This window comes from Orcinus orca, chromosome 11 (genome assembly GCF_937001465.1).
Source record: "Orcinus orca chromosome 11, mOrcOrc1.1, whole genome shotgun sequence".
NCBI lineage: Eukaryota > Metazoa > Chordata > Mammalia > Artiodactyla > Delphinidae > Orcinus > Orcinus orca.
This window is the reverse complement of record NC_064569.1, coordinates 96,005,883-96,012,714: the sequence shown is the minus strand read 5'-3', so window position 1 is coordinate 96,012,714 and position 6,832 is coordinate 96,005,883.

Sequence of the window (6,832 nt, the reverse complement as noted above, 5' to 3'; positions counted from 1 at the left end):
GGGAAGAGAAGTGGAGGCAAGGAGGGAGTTCCCTGGTGGCCTAGTGGTTAGAATACCAGGCTTTCACTGCCGTGGCCCCGGTTCAATCCCTGGTCCGGGAACTGAGATCCTGTAAGCCTCGCAGCAAGGAGAGCAGCGAGTTGAAACACTCTGTGAGCTGGGGGTGGGGCTGGAGAAGGCTGAATAGCACAGAGGAAGCAGCAGCAGGACTGCCAGAACATGGCGAGTCAGGGAGGGGGCGTCCAGGACTGGCTGGTGGTCTGCGTGGATGAGCCATCCCCTGACGGGGGCTCCACAGCTCCCAGACGGCCAGCTGGGGCACACTCTGGGCTCCCTATAACCCACCCTCTGGAGCAACGTTGTTTCTGTTGCTTTCAGCACAGCAGGTGGGGCCATGATGCCGCTGGGGGGGACTGGCAGCAGGGGCTTATGGGGGGAGTGTGATTTTATGGCTAGGGCCCTAAAGTTTGGAGCAGGGGCGGGGAAGGCAGGACACTGGAGGGGTCTTCGTCATCTTTCACGGTGGCACCCCAGCCCCTCATCCCCATCCAGTCACATATTTGTACCCAAGGCTGTCCCTGCCTTATCACCTCCCCACTTGGCTTATCCCTGCAGCCCTGCTTTGGGGCCCTTCCTCACAACCACACATACCTGGGTACATGCATGTTTACCCTGCACTTAACCACAAACATCTACCCTCAGTGTGTACACACACACACACACACACAGCTGGCCAGAGGACAGAATTTCTGAGATCTATTTGTTCTAACATCCCCAGATCCCTTCCCCTCACTGAGCATCCACCCGCCATCAATCACCTGGTACTATCCTCCCCCCACCCACAAATACTCACCTACCTTGATCAGAGAACAAGAAAGGTCTAGTGTTCTTCAGTCTGGGACGCTAACTCTAGTGCAGGGCCCTCACCTCCTCCGCGCCCAGATTCTGGCTGTGATGACCAGCTCACGGATCTCATCTCTCTGATCCCCTCAGTCTCCAGGCTGTAGTCCCCAGGCCTAGGGCCCAGCCTTCTCCTGACCTGTACCACCAGCTCCATCCACAGCTGGGCTGGGCTGTGGGGCAGGGAGGGGCTGGCTTCTCAGCCAGTGGGCGTCAGTGAATGGCTGCTCTGAGCCTCTGGAATCCCAAAGGGCCATGGGAGGCTCGTAACAGCCAGGCTTGGCTGCCCTGGACTCAAGGACACGTGGGGTGTGGTGCCCTGCTGCCTGCCCTCCCCAAATCTGCTCTGTCTCCCACAGACTCTGACCCTGGAGAGATGTCTGCCATAAGAATAGGGAGACTCCAAACATGGCCACGCTCCAGTGGTCCCAGAGCCGACCTCACTTCTGCTTTCCCTGTGCATTTCCCCACACCCTGTTTAGTTCTGTGACCCTCAGACCACCTTGGCCACCCATCTGAGGTCTTTCCTGGAGCAAGATGGAGTTCCTGGAAACTAAAGCAGGGGCTTTCTGCTTCAACAACTATCCCCTGAGCCCGTGCTCCCTCCAGCTGGACCCTGTACTAAGGCCCTGAGCCTGCGAAGATGACCCTCCCCTGGACCTGAGGAGACCCAGGAGGCCTCCCAGCCTGGCTCTGGCATTGCGGGCTGTCAGCAGACCCTGGCCCTTGGGCTGGGCTGGGTCCCCTCTTCTGCCTCTATCATAAGAATAGTAATAATAATGAAGGTGATAATAATAGCTACCATTTACTGAACACTGACTATGTGCCAGGCACTACGTCAGGGCTGGGAAGGAGCCCGCTTCTGCTCAGGAAGATGGGAACGTAAATAGATCCTTACAGTAACTATAATACAGCAGTGACGGTGGACATCCTCCGAGCACTCACCCTGAGCCAGGAACTAGGCTAAGCGTTCTCCTGGCATCTCCTTTAATCTTCGCCTCGTCACAGGGACCAAGCAACTGAATTTTTAATTTTATTTAAATTTAATTTGTGGCTATGATATTGGACAGCACAGTTCTAAAGGGCCTGGATTTTATTCATCTCTGGGTCCCAGGTCCTGGTAAGAATTACCCTCATAAGTTTCTGTAGAATGAATGAATAAAAGGAAAAAATGATTGAATGAATGGTGAATATGTGGACCTAGGAACTTCCCCTCTTCTTATTCATTCTCTCCCCTGCAAGCTTTAGGTTCTCAAACTTGGCTGTGCTCTGGTTACCAGGACAACCTGGTGGAAGTCCTAGTGGGTGGGGGAGGGGATCTGTCTGGAGTTCTTCCCCTTCTCTCCTTGCTTTGAGGCCTGAGGACCAGCCTGATTCTAGGAAGAAAAGAGGTGGCTGGGGGAGGGGATAGCACAGCTCTCCCTGGACAGGTTGAGTTGGGGGAGCCTTTACCGCCCACCCCCACTGGATTGCATTATCTTTGAGATGCAGAAACCCTGAGCTGAAGTCAGGGGTCCTTACTCGTGGGCTTCTCTCCTCTCTTTGGCCAGTGACTCATTGTGCAACTTCTATCAGATCTCTTGCCCCTCTGGGCCTCAGTTGCCTTTTTAAATAGGGACCAGATGCCTTCATGTGGCCTCTTGAAGGTCTAGAATTCCTCCATCTTGCTCCCTGCCAGGCTGTTAGGGCCTTGAGAGCAAGGAATGGGTCTTGTTCATCTCAGTATTCCTGAGGCTCACCTGCCCGTCTCTCTCCTCCAGTGTTGGGGGCCTGGACGAAACTGCCTGCCTGTTAATTACGCGCTTGGGTTCAGCTGCCCTCTAGTGGCCCAAAGTGGCAATGACCTCCTTGTGTCTGTACACAAGTTTTTTTCCCACCAAAGGAAAGGTTGACAGGCCTGAAAGTGGCCTCAAAGGACAGACCTCCACCCAAGCAAAAAATCATTGTGGTGGCCTCCCAGACAAGTGGCACAAGCTCTAGAGTCTCAAATCTGGGTTTGTGACAGCTGTGCGATTTTGAATAAGTCGCTTAATCTCTGTGAGCTCCAGTTTCTTCATCTGTGAAGTGGGAATCATATCAGTCAAGATGGGTTAAATTATGTTTCAGTAACAAACAATTCCAAAATCCCAGTGACTTATAATAACAACTATTTATTTCTGATTCATGCCTCATGTCCACTGTGGTCTGGGGCCACTGAGGCTCTGTTCCATGTCTCCTTCGCTCCGGAACCCCGGCTGATGGAGCGACCGCCTTCTGGAGCCGTGTTGGTCTTTGTGGCAGAGGAAGGAGAGAGTGGTGAATCATATGGTAGCTATTATATGCTTTGGCCTGGACTTTTCTGATCACAACTCATTGGCAAGAACTAGTTGCAGGAAGGTTAACCCTACCATGTGCAAGAGCTGAAGAGACAGACATATTTGGTTAGCAGCACTGCTGGCCCGCTCACGCGGCTGTAAGGATGCAGTGAGACGTGCCGTTGCACTATCCCTCATGCAATGAATTCAATCAACCTTAGTCATTGAAATTACTGTCTTGTAATTCTGATTTCCCCTTTCATCTACCCTCGTGATTTTCTGTGACTTCCACATCAATACCAACTGTTTACAGCTGCAGATACAGAGAGGGAAATGGACTTGCCAAGTTTCACACAATGAACCCGTAGCTGGACACCCACATCTCCAGGCTCCAAATTCTGAGCTTCCCGCCCCCCACCTGACGTGGTGGAGGAGAAGGGGCTTTGCCCTCCCAGGGTTCTTTGTAAGGGTGTTGACTGACAGTGTGACAGTCTTTTGAGGGAGCCTGGAGCCACTGCCTCCCTCCCAAAGCTGGTCTCTCAAGCCTTCCCAAGCCCTGCCCGCTCAGCCAGAGTGGAGAGCCGAGGGGGTAGAACAATGAGAAGCCTGTGCCGCCCTCCAGGGCCAGAGTCCGAACATCGCAGCCACTCCTACGCAGGGACCCTACACATTCCCGCCTCCTGTTTCCCTGTCCTGGGCCCAGCCCAGACATACCCACTGTATCCTGACAGCAACCAGATGGTGGGAAAGGAAAGCTCCCAGGACTCTTCAAAACCTCCCAAAGCATTTTAAAAACCTGCACAAAACCTGACCCCCAGAAAGCCTCCTACCCTCTCTAAAATCTTTGTCTCTAAGTAGATGGGTGGCCCCTGGCAAGACAAAGAGACAGGCCCCACTCATCCGACAAGCGTGCTTTCAGGGAGGCCCTGCCCAGTGCCATGGAGGCTGCAGGCTGAGATAAGAAGATGCCGTCGCTGCTCTCCACAGACATGTGAAAAATAATCACAGCACAAGACTAGGGCTGTAATGGGGAAAGCTGCTGGTGGGGTCAGGGAAGCCTTCCTGGAGGACATGGCAATTAGCAGGTCATCAGGTTCTCTCCCTGGACCTAGCCTTACTTGAAACACAACTTTCTGGTTGTTCATGCCCCTCTCCCACCACTTACTTGCCAGTATTCTGTGCTGCAATCACAGGACACCACTCACAATTCTCAGAAAGGTCTGCGTCCTCCCTAGCCTCCACGGCTTTGCACTTGCTGGCTCCTCTTCCCTTTATAGGGAAAACTCTTATTCAGCCTTCAAAACCCAGATCAGTAGTCATATCCTCCTTGATAAACCCCTTCCCTGGGATTCAGTTCTATTTTCAGTTTCTCACACATACTTCTCTCGCTAGGACAGTTGTAATTTGTTTACATATCCGTCTGCCCCTCCAGTTTGTGAGTTCCTTTGATTCAGGTACTATATTGTCGTTGTCTTTGCATTCAGGGACTATATTGTCGTTGTCTTTGCATTCTCAGTGCCTGGGGTAGAGCAGGTATGTGACATGCCTCTGCAGGGTTCTGGAGAATAGCTGTATTATGCATGGGATTTATACAGTGCTTTCCTGCCAACTACCTCCTTCGACATTTACCCTAACCCAGCGAGGCAGGCAGAGCAGGAGTGATATAAAAACAACCAGCTCTCTACAAGAATCTGACATGAGCTGAGCGCAATGCCAGGCACTGACAGAGGACACTTATCTGGGCTTTAATCATCTGTGATTCTCAGTGCCTGGCACACAGAAATGCTTGGTGAACTCAGTTGTGTGTCAGAGCAAGAAACTTGCCCTCCAAAATGCAACGTATTGTTATTTTTTAAAATATTTATTTATGTATTTATTTATTTGGCTGCACCGGGTCTTAGCTGGCACACAGGATCTTCGTGGCCGTGTGTGGGATCTTCCTTATGGCGTGATGGATCCTTTTTTTTTTTTTTTGGTGGCATATGGGATCTTTAGTTGCAGCATGTGAACTCTTAGTTGCAGCATGTGGGATCTTTTAGTTGTGGCCTGTGGGATCTAGTTCCCTGAACCCAGGCCCCCTGCATTGGGAGCGTGGAGTCTTAGCCACTGAACCACCAGGGAAGTCCCAAAAAATGCAATATTTTAAAATTTTTATTTTATTTATTTTTGGCTGCGTTGGGTCTTCATTGCTGTGCGCGTGCTTTCTCTAGTTGCGGACAGCAGGGGCTACTCTTTGTTGTGGTGCGCGGGCTTCTCACAGCTATGGCTTCTCTTGTTGTGGAGCACAGGCTCTAGGCGCACGGGCTTCAGTAGTTGTGGCTTGTGGGCTCTAGAGCACAGGCTCAGTAGTTGTGGCACATGGGCTTAGTTGCTTTGTGGCATGTGGGACCTTCCCAGACCAGGGCTCGAATCCGTGTCCCCTGCATTGGCAGGCAGATTCTTAACCACTGCGCCACCAGGGAAATCCCCCCAAAATGCAATTTAAATGGACAGTTTTATAGGATTTACTATTGCCAGGCCCTGACCTCAAGTTGCTCCCAGTACAGTCCTCTGGCATGCCCTAGCAGATGGAAAAATCTGGTTCCATGGGCACTGGCCTGTTTCTGTAGGCTCTGCTGTCTGGGTCAACCGTGCCCCTTGTAAAAAGTGCTGAGGGCACAGTCTACTGTGTTGCTCTTAACACTGAGACATTTCTTTTTAGTATTTGGAACCAGAAAACTTGTCTTTCATTAACAGTCAATTTCTCCTGCTATCATCTAACAGGAATAAAATGACCTCTTTGTGTTTCCCCTTTCCCTGTGGCTGCCAGGAAGCTCAGAGACAAGTAATAGTATTACTGTAGGAGTCAGAGTCAGAATATTTCCTTTCCACCCCCATGTATGTGGCTCCTTCAGCTAAAACCTTCTTGGGTCCTTTATGGGAGGAGCATGTATAAGTAAACATTTATGTAATAAGCCCTGGGGAGAGCACAGGGAAAGGATCCAGGTTTAAGAACAGAAGGCTTGGGTGAATCCCTTACCGTCTCTGAGCCTCAGGCTCCTCCTTGGAAGCCTGGGGTAGGAGACCCTGCTGCAGCTTTTGGACATTGCCAGCTTTCCTGCGATGAAGACTGGCCACTGCCCAGGCCTCAGGTAGGGTCACGGTCAACGTCCTCCCTGCTGAGGCTGTGAAGCCTGTAACCTTGAACACCTTCACACTTTAGACCCAGTACGGCCAGAATTTTTATTTTTAAAGAGGAGTCAGAAAAAAGATTTTTATGTGAAATCTCCTGACTTATAAATGTTGCCAATTAATTTGCATTTTTTCAGGAATTCCCTGGCGGTCCAGTGGTTTGGGCTTGGTGCTTTCACTCCCAGGACCTGGATTCGATCCCTGGTCAGGGAACTAAGATCCTGCCGGCTGCATGGTGCAGAAAAAAAAAAAAAAAACTGCATCTTTTCAAAGCACTGTGTTGGACATACCAAACTTGGCTGCTGGCCAGATCTAGTCTGAGGCCTTCAGTTAAGCTGAATACATCTCCAATAGGGACTGTCTGGTGTGTTCAAGCTAGGGGTGGGGGAGCAGTTTTCATCATTTCTTCTGAACCCTGCCTTCCCGGGGTAATATCCCAAGAGACCTGACAGTAGGACTCGGCGTCA